At 42.7% G+C, this 19,931-nt stretch overlaps 1 protein-coding gene across 1 annotated transcript in view; it reads left to right on the forward strand.

Annotated features, from left to right (window-relative positions):
- The first annotated feature begins 19,211 nt into the window (after nt 1–19,211).
- Nucleotides 19,212–19,931, forward strand: part of LOC122807796 (ubiquitin-like modifier-activating enzyme 1) — a 2,541,412-nt gene continuing 2,540,692 nt past the window's right edge. The window contains exon 1 of the mRNA XM_044078854.1: nt 19,212–19,362. The gene's annotated coding sequence lies outside the window, so the exon portion shown is untranslated. The remainder of the gene's footprint in view (nt 19,363–19,931) is intronic.

A 19,931-nucleotide genomic window follows, 5' to 3' on the forward strand; every position in this document is an offset into this window, starting at 1 on the left:
TACTTATCCTTTGATAGTATGCACCCCAGGTATATATATTCTAATGTAATGCATCCAAGGTTATCCAAGTGCAACTAACTCTGGGCAAAACTGCAATCCAAATTGTAGCTTGCTACAGATCCCCCACCATGCCCCAGGATTCCCACTCCTCTTTTCTTGATGTACTGGAAAATATTAGGGTTCAACCAAACACCCTAATAAATGGCGACTTCAACTACCCCACCATTAACTGGGAAAACTACTCATGTACCAACTCCTTAGCTCAACGCTTTCTGGAACTCATAAATTCCAATGCCCTAGATCAACTTATCCACACCCCCACCAGGGGCAATAATATCCTAGACCTAGTCATTACCAGCATGAATGACTGAAGTTCCACACCTGAAGTCAACTCCTCATTGGTCCGATCCGACCATAAGCTTATCACCCTTGGTATCCACATCCCGCCCCCACCCTGCATTAAGGAAACCACAGTAAAACATTTCCCCCAAAGCCAACTTCATGCTTCTTAAGACAGAAGTGGTGAACTTCATGACACCCATGCAGATGGACAATACAGTTACAACTGCTGAAACCTACACAAATGCACTCTATAAGCACTTACACGAGTGCATAGATCATGCTATCCCAAACAGAACCAAGATGCTATCCTCCAAAAAAAGGAAGCCAATCTGGTAGTCCCCTGCCATAAACAAACTGTACAACAGAAGGAAGAAACTGTTGCAAAAGAGAGTAAAATCCCATGAGTGAAGAAGCTCCCTGGTCAGCCTCAGTAAGAAGCTGAGATCCCTTATAAGATCCTTCAAAGCTAGCTATGAAAACAAAATCGCCACTAAATCCAAGGACAACCACAAAGCATTCTATAGCTATGTCAAGAATCTAGATGGCAACACCCAGATCTGCTCTGAGTTACAGCACAAAGGCACGAAAGTTACAGAAGTGCTAACTTTACCTCCCTCTCACCCCCTAAAAGGCCCATATCTATACAGGAAGACTGCAGAGTCCCTGTAATCACAATTATGCAGGTAAAAGCTGCACTCTCTAAAACCAAAAACACAGCATCCATGGGACTGGACAACATCCCAGACTGCGTTTTACACAAACTTCAGAATGAACTGGCTCTCCACTTAAGCACCGTGTTCAATAATAGCCTCCATTCAGGCTTTGTGCCCACTGAATGGCACACAGCAACAGTTATCCTACTCCACAAAGGGGGAGCCACCACTGATCCTGGGAACTATCGACCTATTAGCCTGATGAGCTGGTCTGCAAGGCCATGGAACGTATCATCACGGAACTCATAAACAAAGACATTGGTAACCTCCAAACTCTGGATCCCACCCAGTTCGGGTTTGTGAAAGGCAGATCATGCCTCCTGAACCTGATCAACTTCTCTGAGGCAGTCACCAAACCCGTGGATGAGGGTAAGGTGGTTCACACATCCTATCTTGACCTCGCCAAGGCTTTTGACACCATCCCCCATTCTGGAATTATAGCTAAACTCACTAAACTAGGTATAAACCCCTACATCACAAGATGGGTTGCCAACTGGCTCACTGACAGAACACACACTGTAAAAGTTGCACACTCCAAATCTGACCTCAAAGCAGTGACAAATGGAGTACCACAGGGTTCCATCCTGGGACCTCTCCTGTTTGGTATCTACTTCTCTGAAGTACAGGCTAATACAGAAGGCCTCTGGCTAACGAAGTTCGCAGATGACTGCAAACTAGGAGCCATAGTCAAGTCCCCAAATGGTGTGGACATCCTACAGAAGGGCCTCACTGAGACAGATGCCTGTTGTCAGAGTCATGGCCTCAAGCTCAATGGCAAAAAGTGCAGTGTCATCCCCTTTGGTAAAAACAATGTACCCATGAACTACCACATAGGCAGCAATCTACTTAACACCAAATGCGTGATAAGAGACCTTGGGACCCAGGTGGACAGTAGTCTCTCCTTTGATAGTCACATCACCACAGTATTCAGGAAGTCCTTCTACGTGGCACACCTCATCATAAAAGGGTTCTCATCCAGGAAAAAAGAGGTCATTGTTCCCCTCTACTCATCACTCATTAGACCCATTATAAAGTACAACGCCCCTTTTGGAATGTACCTCAGAAGACATCTGCAGCAGCTGGAAAGGCCACAGAAGTACCTCACAAAGAGGATTACTGGCCTCAAACAAATGCCCTACACTGAACGCCTCAAAAAACTCCAGATTTACTCCGTAGCATATCACCTACTCTGAGGTGATCTCTGTCTAACATATAAAGCTATGTCAAACCCAGAGCTGTTGGACATGCTACACCTAAAGAAATCCCAATCCCTCTGAGCTACATGCTCTAGGGAACCTAAATCTTGTCACTACAATAAACAGGACACGCTGGAGGGATAGATTCCTGTCCCAGAGACTTCCTATACTCTGGAACAAGCTATCCATTTATGTCAAGCAAAGTTCTTCATTAGCACTCTTCAAGAAAAATCTTGAATGGATGGGAAATAGGAAATACACCCTGGGGATCACTTCTGTGTCTCTGCTGGACAGTGGCACAGGAAAATAACTTTCTTGGGTGGCGTAAGCTATGGAACCTTGCTGGCTAGGCTTAGTACCTACCTATGAACCTATAAGAAAGAGGTCAATACATGACAGCCTCTAGGCTATGCTCACAAGAGGAAGCATTCCATGAAAACATTGATGCATTGAGTCAACATTTTTTTGAAAAGGGGCTACAGGAAGAACCTTCTGATACAGCATAAGGAAAGGGTGGTTAAGGACAGAAAAACCACTGCTGCTCCATATTTCTCTAGACATGCTTCTAGTGCCCATAAGGACAGGAGCTTTGTCAGTAAACTTAGATTTGGTTTGAAGTACACAAATGATATAGGCTCTGTATGTAATATATGAAAAAACTGGGGAATACTCAAGACAGCTGAAATAGTTGGGAACAATCCCTCTTTTATGTATAAAAATTTTTAAACTTGAAAAGACAACTGTGCACAGGGAATTGTAATACTAGGTCAAGTAACTTGCTATCTACCAGACTTAGTACATACAGTTGCAGGCATTGCAGAGCCTGTACATATATTTCACATTTACAAGTGTTTAAACATCCACGGATGAAATATATTTTTAGTCCCATATCCTATGCAGATTGTAGTACAGCACATGTGATTTATTTAGCCACATGCAAGTCCTGTACAGGATTCTATGTTGGTAACACAAATAAGAGATTAAAAGAAAGATTTTTTAGTCATTCTTATGAGATTAAGACTTGCAATATGAACAATACACTAGCTAAACATATTAAAGAAAATGTTGGACATGAATTTGTTTTTAGAGTACGACAAACAGTGCTTGTGGGTCACCATGGGGTGATCTCACTAACTATACTGAAACAGTAGAACTTAAATGGATCTTGAGGCTACAGGCTGATAAACATCTTTGTATTAAATCCCTGGTTTCACTAGTGGCTGCTAAGTGCTCCTGGTCTGCTCCCTCACACTCCCATTATTTCATCCTTTTCTCCCAAGCCCGCTCTGCCTACCGGCCCAGCCTTCCTGGATTCTCCAAGATCTTTCTCTGGATTGCAAGGCTTACCTTGTTTGCCTGCTCCCTACAAGGACACTCCTTTTCTTTCTCCCAGAAGAGAGAGCTAGAGGAAAAGAAATCAAAAATAAAACTATTTCAGCCTTTTCTTCCACGCCCGCTCTGCCTACCGGCCCAGCCTTCCTGGATTCTCCAAGATCTTTCTCTGGATTGCAAGGCTTACCTTGTTTGCCTGCTCCCTACAGGGACACTCCTATTCTTTCTCCCAGAAGAGAGAGCTAGAGGAAAAGAAATCAAAAATAAAACTATTTCATCCTTTTCTCCCAAGCCCACTCTGCCTACCGGCCCAGCCTTCCTGGATTCTCCAAGATCTTTCTCTGTATTGCAAGGCTTACCTTGTTTGCCTGCTCCCTACAGGGACACTCCTATTCTTTCTCCCAGAAGAGAGAGCTAGAGGAAAAGAAATCAAAAATAAAACTATTTCAGCCTTTTCTCTCAAGCCCGCTCTGCCTACCGGCCCAGCCTTCCTGGATTCTCCAAGATCTTTCTCTGGATTGCAAGGCTTACCTTGTTTGCCTGCTCCCTACAGGGACACTCCTATTCTTTCTCCCAGAAGAGAGAGCTAGAGGAAAAGAAATCAAAAATAAAACTATTTCAGCCTTTTCTCCCATGCCCGCTCTGCCTACCGGCCCAGCCTTCCTGGATTCTTCAAGATCTTTCTCTGGATTGCAAGGCTTACCTTGTTTGCCTGCTCCCTACAGGGACACTCCTATTCTTTCTCCCAGAAGAGAGAGCTAGAGGAAAAGAAATCAAAAATAAAACTATTTCAGCCTTTTCTCCCAAGCCCGCTCTGCCTACCGGCCCAGCCTTCCTGGATTCTCCAAGATCTTTCTCTGGATTGCAAGGCTTACCTTGTTTGCCTGCTCCCTACAGGGACACTCCTATTCTTTCTCCCAGAAGAGAGAGCTAGAGGAAAAGAAATCAAAAATAAAACTATTTCAGCCTTTTCTCCCAAGCCTGCTCCGCCTACCGGCCCAGCCTTCCTGGATTCTCCAAGATCTTTCTCTGGATTGCAAGACTTACCTTGTTTGCCTGCTCCCTACAGGGGCACTCCTATTCTTTCTCCCAGAAGAGAGAGCTAGAGGAAAAGAAATCAAAAATAAAAGTATGTAATATGGTACAATCACTACCACATTTGGTCCGAGATTATTGTTATATTGTTCTATTGTTCTATCACTTGCCTAGTGCTAGTGAAGGGACCCTACCAGAGACACCTGCACCCTTGCCCTTACTACCGGGTGCTCCCCTAATAATCCGCCTCACCCTGGTGTATTTTTCTATACCAGACCTGCCTTCCTCCTTTCACCATTCGGTCTGAGTAATGGTTCCTCTCTTATGAACTCAGGTTCTATCCACTAGAAGGTAGTGTTTATCCATCTACCTAATCACACTCCATCACTCCTTCCCTTGCACTTTAGAACCACGTTTTAACATCCCTCCCTATACTAGCTGCTAAACTTCAGCTCTATTCATTCTTCCCCTACTTTCTGTCTTCTCCTTTATTTTCCTTATACTGCACTCCAAGAGTCACTTTGACCACCTTGCTTACCTTCCTCAGTTCTTAACTCCACCAACTGATTGTTTTTCACACTGTCCTGCTGCAAAACTTCCTTAGGTGCATCCCGCTCCGTTCGCCCTGCGGGCTCACTCTGCTCCCCTACCCTACCCCCAAATCTCACCCACCCCCACTGCATCTACATTTATACCACCCAAACCACTCCCACTTCCTCCCAAACTATACCAACCACACCTACTTCCTCTCCACCAATTATACCCCTCCCCTTCACCACAATATCCCTCTCACCTCTTTTTTCCTATACTACATACAAGACTACTTCAGAACAAAATCATGACTGCAAAACACACATCATTCTTATTCCATCGACTATTACTTCTCATCCTTACTTACACCCACTACCTCACCCAACCCAACAACATAAATCATCTAGCACCCTCTCACTCAACCAGCTTGCTCCCCTATTCTCACTTAAAATCATTTAACTCAATAACCGCTGAACTCTATCCCATTAACTCCCATCTCTTTTTTCACTACAAACTAAACATGTCTTATAAACTCCAGAGACCCTTTCTAAGCTCCAATATCTACCATCTAAAAACAGACAACCTTCATACAAGGCAGTCCAAACACATTAGTAACTTAATAAATTACCTTACAACCATACTCCTATCTGGTGACATACACCCTAACCCAGGCCCAACCACCACCACCTCTACATCTAAATCCATTCTACTGGCTTCTCTAAATGTCCAAAGCATAGCAAACAAAATCCTCAATCTTCACAAATGGCTTTTTCACAATAAACCTGATATCTTAGCTATTTCTGAAACCTGGCTAAAACCCCATATAAAAGACAATGAAGTTCTACCACCAAACTACTCAATAATCAGAAAATACAGAACCCATAAAAAGGGTGGTGGGGTAGCTTTACTCTATTCTTCCACCCTATCCATTACTCCCTATAACAAACCCATTCCAAATTTCTCCAATGCAGAACTAATATTAGCTCTATTTCAATTGAATAAACATAAACAAATCTGCCTAGTTTCACTTTATATCCCCCCAGGTGACAATGTCTCAGTTTTAGAAGATATCCTATCCTGGCTTTCTATCAATATCAGCAATAAAACTATTATTATGGGTGATACCAATAGAAATTGGTCTTCCATTCACTCCTCTCCACATCAGATAAACATTAACCTTTATCAATACTCTCAGCTCATCAACCAGACTACCAGACCCGCTAAAGACTTCACTAGTGGCAGTATCCTAGATTGGATTCTAGTATCTCATCCCCATTATTACACCATCAGTGGAACTCTACCTGACCCCCTCAGTGACCATCTTCCCATCTAGACTAAACGTCTTCCATGTCCACTACAAACAACACATAACTACATCTGCACTCGCAACCTAAAACACTTTAACCCTGTAATCTTCTCAGACTCCCTAAAATCAATAAATTGGAACCCACTAAAAACTCTACCCCTGGATAATGCTGTTGCATATTTCAACACAACTTTCCTAAATCTCCTGGATAGTTTGGCCCCCATAAAAACCAAAATAATACAAAACAAAACCACTCCCTGGCTAACAAAAGACACACTAACTGCCATGCGACTGAGATAAAACCTGGGCACGATACCAAAGAAACAAAACTCCCTCTACCCTTAATGAATTCAAAACTCTTCATAACAAAGTTAAAAAGCTTATCACAATAGATCGACGAAACTACTACTCCATACTTCAAAACAACAATAAAACCAATCCTCAGAAATTCTGGAAAGGCATCAATAAATTCCTAAAACCTGGCACAGCAGAAAACCCAAGCCCAGACCCAAATGCTCCTGATATCAATCTTGCCACCCAATTTAACCCCTTCTTCTTAGACTCTATCTCTAAACTTACCACAACCTTTTCCAATAACATCTCACCCTCTACACCTACATCCCACCTACTATTTCCCCCCCTCACCTCCTTCCTCTCAACTCCCACCTTTTTCCCTAAAACCCATCCCTACCTCTACCATAAAAAAACTCCTGCAAAAGTTAAAACCTTGTTCTAATGCACCTGATAACATACCCTCATCCTTCCTTAACATTGCTGCCGAATCCATTGCCTTCCCCATCAGCATCCTAATAAATCGCTCTATACAAGTAGGCCTTGTTCCCACACTCTGGAAAAGACCCTTCATCATACCCTTGCACAAAGGAGGCAAAAATAACGATATCACTAACTTTCGTCCCATTGCCATCCTTTCTCCTATATTAAAACTCTTAGAAAAATGTATCCATCTCCAACTCCTTCCCTATCTTCTAGATAATAACTTATTAACCTCCACACAACATGGCTTCAGACCCAACCACAGCACCATGACTGCCCTCCTTTCCTTCCTGGAAACAGTAAATACAGCTCGAGATTCCGGCTCTATTGTATCCACCCTCCTGCTCGACCTCTCTAAAGCCTTTGATACCATATCTCCCAGTCTTCTCCTTACCAAGCTTTCTAACCTAAACCTTTCACCAGCCTCTATCAATTGGTTCACCAGCTATCTCTCCCATAGACAACAAGCTGTCAAATGGAAAACGGCCACCTCCTCCTTCCAGACCACACCCACTGGGGTCCCCCAAGGTTCCATCTTGGGTCCTCTACTCTTCAATATATTTATAAATGACTTCTTCCACTCAATTCCCCATGCCAAACTCATTCAATATGCAAATGATTCTGCCATAATCTGTTCAGACACATCCATTCCTACTCTCTTAAAATTAACCCAAGCTGCCTTCTCTACTACTGAACAGTGGATGAAAAATAACCATCTAGTACTCAATGCATCCAAAACCAAACTTATGATATTTACCCCCTCAAAAAACACAACCATAGACAAAATTTTAGTCTCTATTATCAGCCAAAACAACACACCTCTTGAACTAGTATCTGAAAGCAAGCTACTAGGGGTCCACATAGATGACCAGCTCAAATTCAATAGCCATCTACTATAAAACATAAAAAAAACCACTACAAACTTGGCATGCTTTATCGACAAAATCAATTCCTCTCTACATCTACTAAGCTCACTCTTGCTACAACATTTCTTATTCCTTCCCTTCTATACGGCGCCCCTCTTCTAACAAACCTCCAATCATCCCTCAAAACAAAACTGTCCTCATGTTATAATAAAATTGCCAAATTTACAACTAGTCACAAAGCATCAACCCACCACTGTGTATCTCTCCACAAGCTAAACTGGCTCGAGCTTCCTAACTATCTCACCTTCACTCAGCTCACCTTTGCCCACAAACTCATTTTCCATCCATCCCTCTGTCCCTCACTCAGCTCCACTATGCCACAAAGACTCCTAAGATCCAATAACCAAAATCTGATTGAACTTTACAAACCTCTTCAGTCTCCTGGAAAAAGCCTGCTATCCTTTGCCCTGGCAAGGCAATGGAATTCCCTTCCCCCCTCCATCCGCACCACTACTAACCTCCCAGCTTTTAAAAAATCCCTGCACACATACTTAACTTCCTCCTGGGAATGCTCCTGCTCTCATCCCTCCTAGTCTAGCCTGCCCCCTATAGACAGCCACATCAGATACAACCAAATTCTACAAATAAACAAATGTAATAACACCTAGTAATTCTTAGATTCTTCTATTCCATTCAAGATACTACATATTTTACTACAGCGATGCTATGCTTGTCACACATAATGTAACTAAAGTATTCTTCATGCAGCTGCTTAAACCTTAGATTCTTTGCCTTGTAACCACCTGTTCCATTGTTTTTGTCATGAACCCACAACCTACTACCTGTGTCAGCCACTGTTTTAGTATTTGTTACTACTGCTTCTGACAACCTGCTTAAACATGATTGTAAATGATTAAAGTGTAAACCTTGTTATAGCTTTGCTTACTGTTACTTTTGATAATATGTTTTAACATGATTGTAAGTGTTAAATGTGAACTTTTGTAATTTTTGTAATCTTTGTATCTTTATTATTGGAGTTTTTCTCCCCAGGACTCCATTGAAAACGGGTACTTCGGACCCAATGGACAATCCTGTTAAATCAACTATAAATAAATAAATAAATAAATAAAATAAATATTAATGCTTGTGTCTCTTTAAAACCTGTATTGAAAGGGAGGACATTGGCTTATTGACTTGATGAATTAACATAGTTGATTGAATATCTAACTGTTTTTAAAACTGAGCTGTGATTTTGTGTTTTTATGATCTGAAGAAGCGTTGGTTTTACAATGTGAAAGCACTTATCTGGTCCATTTTTACAAATAAATATTTTACTGTGTGAAGCTGTGGTGTTCCTGCCAAGTTTTATGCTTTGGATTTTTGGTGTTTATTTGGCAGTTACCTTTATCAGTGGCTGGGACTTTGTTCTTGTGTTTGCTAAGGCATTTGTGCCTAAGACACTGCAAAGCCATTTGTCCTCTCTGGCCATTTATCTAGAAAACCAAAGGCTTAGACAGTTGGCCTAGGGCTCAATGGCAGAATCATTTAACCCAGAGATACTCCCGCTAGTTAAGAAGAAGGCCAAGAAGCCTTGGCCGGATTCTTTAGCTGTCCAGCCTCCACCAAATATCCCTCTAGAAGCAGGTAATAGCTCTGTCACTTGTTTGGTGTTTACATCAGATTCCTCTGCCATGACCTCGCCAGAGGCCTGCTTGAATCCGTCATTTTGCACATCTGCTGAGACTTTGCAGGTATTTGCTCTGGACGTCGAGGGGGAACCGCTGTTGCTTATCTCTGAGGCTCCTAGAGGGATTCTACAGTATTGGTCAGGGAGGAAGTCCCAGGTTCCCTTCTTGAATCTCACTATGGGTCAGAACCTCTAGCATTTGTTAGCGCTGATGCCCCCTCTAAGAAAAGGCAAAAGCTGAAGCATGTTTCAGTTTTTCCTATGAACCCTCAAAAAGAATGGCAGGAGTTTACTCAGGGCTTGTTTTCTGCCTTAATGGCCCTGAAACCTCCTCAAAGAGTTTCAGTTCCTGCTCTTACTTGGACCTTGACATCCTCTAAATAGTTTAGGGAACTAGATTCTTTAGATGAGGATTCCCTGTCTGGTGAGGGGTTGCGATATAAGGAAATAATGCCAGCCCAGCTATCTGGAATTTTGTAAATAATTCTATATCATTTGTGAATATTGATATGATTTATACAGAATTGTATGTTATGTACTGAGCTTCAAGAATGTAACCACAGCATACCCTGCTGGAACATAGAATATTAACTTGCAAAACTTAAGAATAGTCAAGGTTAAGTTACTTTATAGCTGGCCATAAACAAAAGATGTTATCTCTCAGTTTCAATTCAATAGCAGACACAATGTCTAGAGCTAGAAGTTTTTCTATTGTCTTGAAAGAAAAGTAATTACTAGGTTTAAAATGTAAAGTGTTTTATTGTTTTACAATTTCCAAGATCTGGCAAACATCTGAGAGATATGTATTTTTAACACAGAGATGTTAAATCCTATTAGCTTCTAGTTTAGCCTGGGAATTAAAGGCAGGTGACAAAAAGTGATGCCATCCAGGCTAACCCAGCAGTAAAATATTATATTGATTTAAAAACTCTCTCAGAGAGAGACTGGGTACATTGTATTTTGTCTTGGACCTAGCAAGAACATCCATTCATCATCATCATCTGTACTTGCCTGTCTGTAAGTATGATTTAGGGCATAGTATCTATTTTAGATATAAATAGTAATATAGTAAAGATTAGTTTAGATGTTGTCTGTATTTATTTGAGACTGTCCTGCAATGTTGTTTTAAAATATTTCCTGTGATTTTGAACTTTAAAGTTACTGTGTTGATGTACTTAGTATTGTCTTGTTCTTTTATTATATATTATTAAATATATTTAAACATATCTTTGTGGCTGGTATTTGTGAGACATATTTAAACTTTTAGAGTACTTGCATATGTATTTGGTGACAATGTACAGGCCACTCCAATAGCCTTGCAAGTCTTGGTCAGACTACCATTTGGATTAATATTAATATTACACAGTAGGATTGGACACCCTTTGTTAAGGGTCTTATAGTAGCTGATAAGTAGGGGTTGGTGGCAGTGGAAAACTCGGTTCCTGTGAATTACCACATCGATGGTAGTCTACTGAACACAGAAGGTATTACAAGAGATCTGGGAACACAGGTTGACAGCAACCTCTCTTTCGACCAACACATTGCCACTGTGGTCAGAAAGTCCTTCTATGTGGCACATCTCATTACTAAGGGATTTCCATTCAGGAAGAAAGAGGTCATTGTCTCCCTCTACTCTTCCCTCATTAGGCCAATCATTGAGTACAATGTCCCATTTGACATGTGCCTCACTAGACACCTGCAACAACTGGAGAGGCCTCAAAAGTACCTCACAAAGAGGATTCTAGGTCTTAAACACTTGTCCTACATGGACAGACTAAAAAAAACTACAACTATTCTCTGTCTCTTATCGCCTACTTAGAGGCGATCTCTGCTTGACTTACAAAGCCATGTCTGACCCAGCTCTGTTAGAAATGCTATATTTAAAGAAATCCCAATCCCTCCACACCACTCGTTCCAGATACCTCAACCTCATTACCACAATCAACAGAACATGCTGGAGATACAGGTTTATAACCCAGAGACTGCCCATGCTATGGAATAGACTTCCCATACATGTCAAACAGAGTACCTCACTGGCCCTCTTCAAGAGAAATCTTGATGAGTGGATGGAAAATCGAAAATTCACCACGGGGATCACTCCAGTGGCTCTACTTGACAGATGCACTGGGAACTAAGGTCAGGCGGCATGATGCCAGGGTAATCCTATGGGTTAGGCTTATAAAGGCTCCAGAGTCATTAGCCTAGTACACACCTATGAACCTATGAAACTACCTTATAGTCTGGGCAGAAGGGGGCATAGCTAGTAAACTTGTGCCAGCCTTTCCCAGGTGTGTGTATGTGTTTGTATATAAATCAAGTCTCAAATATGTGTGTGTGTTTATGTGTGAGCTACTTGGGCAGGGTCATGAAGCACTGGATAGACAGAGAGGGTGTTGGAGGTCTTGGCGTGGCCCCTCAGCTGAGATCTTAACCCTATAGCTGTACCAGTGGGGAGTCTTATTGGGGATCTGGAGAAACCAGCCCCACACTGACTGTGATCTCTGTGTGCTCTTAAGGGAAATTGCACTTTACTGTATGTGTACTTATCCTCCCAATATGTATGTCCCTCACTGTTGCCAGTGGTAAGGATTGAGGCTTCTTGATTACTGGGCCAGTGCAGGGGTGTCACAGGGGTCCTTGTCCTATTCTTCTTAGATGCCTGTGATTGCCTTCTGCAGGCTCCAAGGCATTCAGATATTTCATTACCTAGATAACCTGTTGCTTGATGCACCTTCTCCCAGCCAATTGTTGCAGGATCTGCAGTTCACCATCTCTCTTCTTCAAAGTCTGGGGTTTACTATCAACTTCCAAATGTCCGTCCTGATTCCCTCTTAAGATCATGTATATCTGGGTTGCAGGATTCAGATGGTGCCTATGCTGGCTTCTCTTCTGCCTCCAAAGGTTTTGTCACTGACAACCTTCTTTCAGTTTCTTTTTCCCTGACTATGCTAGCCAGGGAATTTCTTCAGGCCCTGGGATTCATGGCCTCTTCTATTCCAATGCTTCCTCTTGCCAGACTGCACATGCAGAAACGTCAGTGAGGCACTCCTCAGTATGGAGAAAATCTATATATGTGCAGTAACAGAAACCTGGTTTAAGGCTCCAGAGAGCACCCCAACACTACCAGACTACAACTCATACCATACATTTCGGCCACAAAACCCGGACAGAAATACAAAAGGTGGGGGAGTATCCACATTCATCAAGGATAACCACACCTCCGGGTTAGTGGCACAGCACGATGCTTCAGAGATCATCCACGTGCAACTAACAATGGGCAAAACTGTTATTCAAATTATGGCTTGCTACAGATAACCCACCATGTCCCAGGAACCCCACTCCACATTCCTGGAAACACTGGGAAACAACGGTCCTATCAAACACCTTAATATTGGGTGATTTAAATTACCCAAATATTAACTGGGAGAACTACTCAAATACAAACTCTCTTGCTCAACATTTCCTAGAATTTATAAACTCAAACACCCTGGATCAACTGGTCAACACCCCCACCAGAGGTAGCAACATACTGGACCTGGTCATCACCAACATAGGCGACCGGTGTTCCACACTGAAGGTCAATCCCTCACTGGTTAGAGCTGACCATAAACTAATCACTCTGGATATCCACATTCTGCCACCACCCCCGGTCAAAGAAACCACTGTGAAAAACTTTTCAAAAGCAAACTTCGTTACTTAAGACCGAGGTGGGAAGTTTCAAAGCCCCCATGCTAAAGGATAATGCTGTCCAAGCTGCAAAATCCTTTACTAATGCACTCTACGGGCACCTACAAGAATGCATGGATCGTGCTATCCCAAACAAAACCAAGACTCACTCCTCCAAGAAAAGGAAACCAGTCTGGTGGACCCCTGCCATAAACAAGCTATACAATAGAAGGAGGAAACTAGTACAGAAAAGAGTAAAATCCCAAGAAGGGAAGACATCCCTGATCAGTATCAGCAATAAACTACATTCCTTCATAAAATCATCCAAGGCTAGCTTCGAAAGGAATATTACAATGGACTCCAAAGATAGCCACAAGGCATTTTTTAGCTATGTCAAGAATCTAAGTGGCAATTCTCAGATCTGCTCAGAGTTAGTGCAGAATGGCACAAAATACACTGAACCGACCGATATAGCCAACATCCTGGCAGACAGGTTCAGTGCAAACTTCACCCCCCTCTCACCCCCAAAAGGGCCCATAAACATACAATAAGAATGTAGTAACCCTGAAATCACAGACACTCAGGTTAAAACAGCCCTCTCCAAAGCCAGAAACACAGCATCTATGGGACTGGATGGTGTCCCAGTCTGCATCCCACACGAGATCAAAGATGAACTAACCCCTCACCTAAACACACTGTTTAAACTGAGTCTCTCCACATGCTATGTGCCCACAGAGTGGTGCACAGCAATGGTTATTCCACTCCACAAAGGTGGAGCCACAATGGACCCCGGGAACTATCACTCTATAAGCCTGACTAGCTTGGTCTGCAAAGCTATGGAGTGCATCATCATGGATCTCATTAACAGAGACATTGGAAACCTCCAAACACTGGACCCTACCCAGTTCAGCTTTGTTAAGGGCAGATCATGCCACCTAAACCTGGTGGACTTCTTTGAGACAGTTACCAAGGCTATAGATGAGGGAAAGGTGGTCCACACAGCCTACCTAGACATTGCAAAGGCCTTCCAACACCATTCCCCACTCAGGTATTATAGACAAGCTCACCAGCCTGAACATAAACCCCTACATCAAGAGATGGGTTGCCAACTGGCTCATGGACAGAACTCACATGATAAGAGTTGCGGGAGCTAGGTCTGACCTCTAAACCGGTTACAAGTGGCATTCCCAAGGGCTCAGTCCTAAGACCCCTCCTGTTTGGCATATACTTCTTAGAGGTACAGGCAAGCACATGAGGACTATGGCTGACCAAGTTCGCAGACGACTGCAAACTAGGGGCTATAATTGACTCTCCGGCTGACACAGACATCCTCCAAAAGGGTCTCACTGAGACAGATACCTGATGACAAAACCATGGCCTCAAGCTAAATGCCAAAAAGTGCATAGTCATCCCCTTTGGAAAAAAACAAAGTAACCACAAACTACCACATTGGTGGTAACCCCCTAAATACAGAAGACGTAATAAGGGATCTGGGGATCCAAGTAGATAATAACCTCTTCTTTGATAATCACATTGCCAAAGTGGTTAGAAAATCCTTCTATGTGGCCCATTTAATCACAAAAGAGTTTGCATCCAGATCGAAAGAGGTCATTGGGCCCCTCTATGCATCATTCATCAGACCCATCATAGAGTACAATGCCCCATTTGGGATTTACCTTACAAGACACCTGCAACAACTGGAAAGACCACAGAAGTACCTCACCAAGAGGATCACTGGCCTCAAGCAGATGCCCTATGCAGCTCGACTGAAGAAACTGCAGCTGTACTCGGTTGCATACCGCCTACTCAGAGGTGATCTCTGGCTGACATACAAGGCCATGTCCAACCCAGAATTGATGGACATGCTCCACCTGAAGAAAACCATATCCTCTCAAGCCACATGCTCCAGGGATCTAAACCTCACCACAACAATAAATAGGACATGCTGGAGGGATAGATTACTGTCCCAGAGACTTCCCATGCTCTGGAACAAGATTCCAATCTACATTAGGCAGAGCTCCTCGCTAACCCTCTTCAAAAGAAACCTTGACGAGTGGATGGGAAACAGAAAGTTTACCCCAGGGATCATTTCAATGGCTCTACTGGACAGAGGCACAGGGAACTAATCTAAGGGGGTGGTGAAAGCCAACACATTCCGGCTAGGCTTATAAATGCCTTCAGGCAGATAGCCTAGTACCTACCTATGAACCTCAAGTCAGTTTGGCTGCAGCATTGTCACCCTCTGACTTTGTCCTTTCCCATCTCAAGAAAGAATTCAAGTGGTGGATTTGACAGTTCGCTCTCAACCCAGGCTGGCCCTTTCAGCCTCCAGTCCTTTCTGAAGACCTGTTCACCGATGCCTTAGACATGGGGTGGGGGCATCTCTGGTTCACCTGAAAGTTCAGGGTCTTTGGCCTCCCCATCAGCAGTCAGACCATATGAACATCAAAGAGATGAGGGCTCTGAATCTGGCCCTTCGGCTTTTCACCTCATGTTCTCTCTGGGCCCCTTGAATGTGTACACAGGCAACACTACACTGATGTGGTGTGTCAACATGTAAGTGAGCATGAACTCTTATCTCCTCTGCAGGATGGTGCTTCAGGCTTGGAATGTTATCAGTTAACTCTTCAGGCTGTGTACATTCCTCCAAAGCATAATCTTGTGGCAGATGCTCTGAGCAGGTCCAAGACTGTTTTGTTGATGGCTTTTACTTCTGCTTGGAGGGTTTCTGAGCTCCAGGCCCTTATGACCATTCCTCCTTTTCGGATTTTCACAGGGACAAGGTGTCCCATTGTATTAATCCTTTTCACGAATGGATGCTTCATAGAGACTTCTTTCTGGACATTGTCCATCAGTGGGGTATTCCTCAGGTAGATCTTTTTGCCTCCCCTCTGAACAGACAGCTTCCTGTCTTTTGGCAGAGGTTCCCCTTCTTAATGCATCTGGCCCAGGGCAATCATCACAAGCTACCTCACCAAATGGGTCTCCTCATACAGGACAAGGGGTCTCTTATCCATCCCCACTTGTCCACTCTGCAACTGACATTGTGGCTGATAGGGTTTTGAACCCTTTCCAGCACCTCTTTTCAAAGGACATGTTCTAGGTTTTACAGGAGGCAAGGAAACTCTTAACCTGAAAATCTTATATGTCCAAATGGAAAAGATTTTTGGTATGGTGCCATGCTAATAACCAGGACCCTTTTTCAGTGAGGGTCCCTTTGGTCCTCTCTTATTTGTGTGAGTTGCTCCAGTCTGGCCTGGCCTATTCTTCTGTGAAGGCCCATTTGTCAGCCATTTCTGCTTGTCTGCCCTTGACTCCTCCTTTGACTTCTCATTTTGAGGTCAAACAATTTCTTAAAGGTGTCCTGCATATTAGGCCTTCAGGAAAGCCTATTCCTTCTCTTTGGGACCTTAATTTTGTTTTGGAGAAATTGACTCAGGCTTCTTTTGAGCCTGCACATTCTACTTCTTTACAGCATTGTACCTGGAAGACTGTTTGTTGCTGGTTTTACTTCTGCTTGGAGGGTTTCTGAGCTCCAGGCCCTTATTACCATTCCTCCACAAGGTGTCCCATCATATTAATCCTTCTTTTATGCTCAAGGTAGTGAATGAGTTGTCCTTAAATCAGTTAGTACAATTCCCTTCCTTTTCCCTTCTCCTCAGTCTGCTATGGAGAGGATCCTGCATACCTTGGATTTGCACAGACAGCTCAGGTACTTTTTGAATAAAACTAGGACTATTCATAAGTCTGGTTAGCTTTTTGTTACCTTTTATCGTAGGTATTTGGGTTTGGCTGTTTCTAAACAAACCATCTCCTCCTGGATTTCTAAGGCCATTTATTTGTGTTATTCTTTTCATTGCCAGTCTCTGTCTGCTTCTGTTAGAAGCTCATTCTACTTGGGCTATTGCCTCTTCTGGTGCCTTCTTCAAGGGATTGGACACCACATCTATCCTTGAGGCTGCTACTTGGTCTTCAGTGCATAGCTTTACTAAGAAGTATATGGATATGATTTCTAGGGACAGAGCAGGTTTTGCTAAAACCACTTTATGTGGGTCTGTTGAGGACTGTTGTCAACCTTCCACCTCCCATTCTGTTTCTTGAGCTTTTTTATTCTCTGTTATATTTAGGAATACTACAACAGTGATACAGAAGGACATAGTACAGTTGTGTAAAATCATACCATAACAGTTTGCTCCCTCCCTCCAACCCCGTCTTGCTTCTTCTGCATTTTTTCCTTCTGGTTGTGCATGTCTCCTTTGCCCTTGTTCTCTACTGGGGCAAGTCAGTTCTGAGTAGTTGCTTCCGTATGTCCCTTTCATGCCCTATGTTCTGTGCGGGGAGCATAAATGTGATGTACGGAGCAAACAAGGTCTTTTAATCTAACGTACACTGACAGATCTCCGAGACACCCCTTATATTTAGGAATACTGCAACAGGGAAGAGAAGGACATCTACTGTTATAGTAAGACTTTACACAACTGTACTTTCTGGAATATGGCATAACTTGAGTTACTAGTTAAACATTACATAATAATTCCTAGCCAAATGGTTTAAGCTAAGAGTGGTGGTGCTGCGGTAGCATTGTCGCCTCACAGTAAGATGCTGTCTGGTTCGATTCTCAGCTAGAGCATCTTCTGTGTGGAGACATGCGTGAATGGGCGTACCTTCATCGAAGGTTGTGCGTCAGGGCTGGCAACTCGGCACGTAAAAATCTATTGCCAGTCATTAGCGGACCGGAGTTCCGCTGTGGCGACCCCTAACCGGGAAAGGCCAAAAGACACAACAACAACTAGCTAGGCTTAAAATGGCCCACAGGGGCAGCTAGCGTAGTACTTCCCTATGAACCCATATTAAAACTCATTACCATATAGACAACTGATTTTTTTCTAGTAGAGACAGGTAGTCTGTTACCTCTAGGCATTCCTTTTATGACTAACCCATACACTTGTGGCAATATTGGTCCATCCTTCAAATAGCTATTTATAGTAGAAATTATGCAGTACAGATCCACTGGTTGCAGAATTGTTGGTTCCTCAGAGTTTGTATAAGGTACCAGTGACAATCCATCAGCATTATGTTAACTTTTTTTGGTGTATTCAGTATCTTACAAATGTATTCTTACCTGCATATGTTAATGACACAACCTGTCCGGATGCCAATGACCTTTTCCAAAGAAGCTATGTCCATTCACGAGTGTCTGTTACTTATGTTATGTCACCATCAAATTAAAGGTTTATAAAGTTTTTTTTTTTAAACATTTAGTATCTGTAGTGCAGCTTTAATACGCATTCTCACCCCAGGCCCAAGGGGAAAAGTAGTTATGTTGGTGCAACAGGTAGCCGTAGTGCTCAACTAAAGAGAGACAAATATCAACAGAATCAGGAACAAATCCAGAAATAATCAGGGACACTTTTTTTAAATATTAGTACTGTTAACTTGTGGTGTAAACAGAATAAGATAATGTGAATTAATATACATTTCCTGAAGTTAGTGTCATTATTTATTAAGAGTAACTCACCACCATGTCTTCAATAGTCACTCGTTTTAGAAGGGATAGAGCTAAAAATTGTGTCAAATCAGGGACAGTTGAGAGGTATGTCTAAGGGAGCATTTGTAGAATTTGCTGCACAAGTCTGAAACTTCAGCCGACGCCCCTGTTACCTGCTTTAAAGCGCCCAGACTGAGATAAAGTCCTTATTCAGGTATTCCCCAGCGTGAATGGTGAACTGCGCCTTTAAGAGTGACACGCCCACGCTGAACCAGGAAGTTGCTTATTGATGACCGCTGCAGCTCAAAGTGAAACACATGGATTTCTAGTAAGTTTCATTTTGTTGGCTGATGAAGATCTGAATTACAACTCATCCCTAGTGATCACACATTGGCATATACAGAAAATTTCACTGGACACAAATCGGTAGGTTGTTCCCTTTTTGCTAAATAGGCGGTGTGTCTAACGATAAAAAATATTTTACAGCTAATTGCATTCTTTGCGTGCACTTACTCTCACATTCTGGGTGTGGGAAAACCATCGGATACTGGTTTTCTCGGGAAGATGTGTTTATTATCTGTGGTGTAGTGTTGGCAATGCTTACTTGTAGCGATCAAAGTTCAACTCTGTGCAGTAACCAGTGCCACTTTGTGTCATCTACACACGTATGTACTAGGACCTGATACATTTTGAGTGAAATGGTTGTTGTAGAACTTGTAGCGCCTTTATAGTGTCGGAAATAAAGAAAAGTGCATTGGGTGAACACAGGTTGATCGACATATGCATAAAGTACAGCATAATGTAGAATAGGCAGTGGATTGTGTTGCTGGTAAATCCACTATATAAGCATGTACAAATTGTGCAATACAACTTTTGAAATATGATTATTTTTTTTGAAATATGATTATTTTTTTAAAGAAATACAGGATATGAAGTGAGTGACATCATCTCACTGTTGCCCGCAATAAGAGCTGCAAAGCTTGCCTTTTTTTTAC

Source organism: Protopterus annectens, chromosome 7.part1 (assembly GCF_019279795.1).
Source record: "Protopterus annectens isolate FY-2018-M chromosome 7.part1, PAN1.0, whole genome shotgun sequence".
NCBI lineage: Eukaryota > Metazoa > Chordata > Ceratodontiformes > Protopteridae > Protopterus > Protopterus annectens.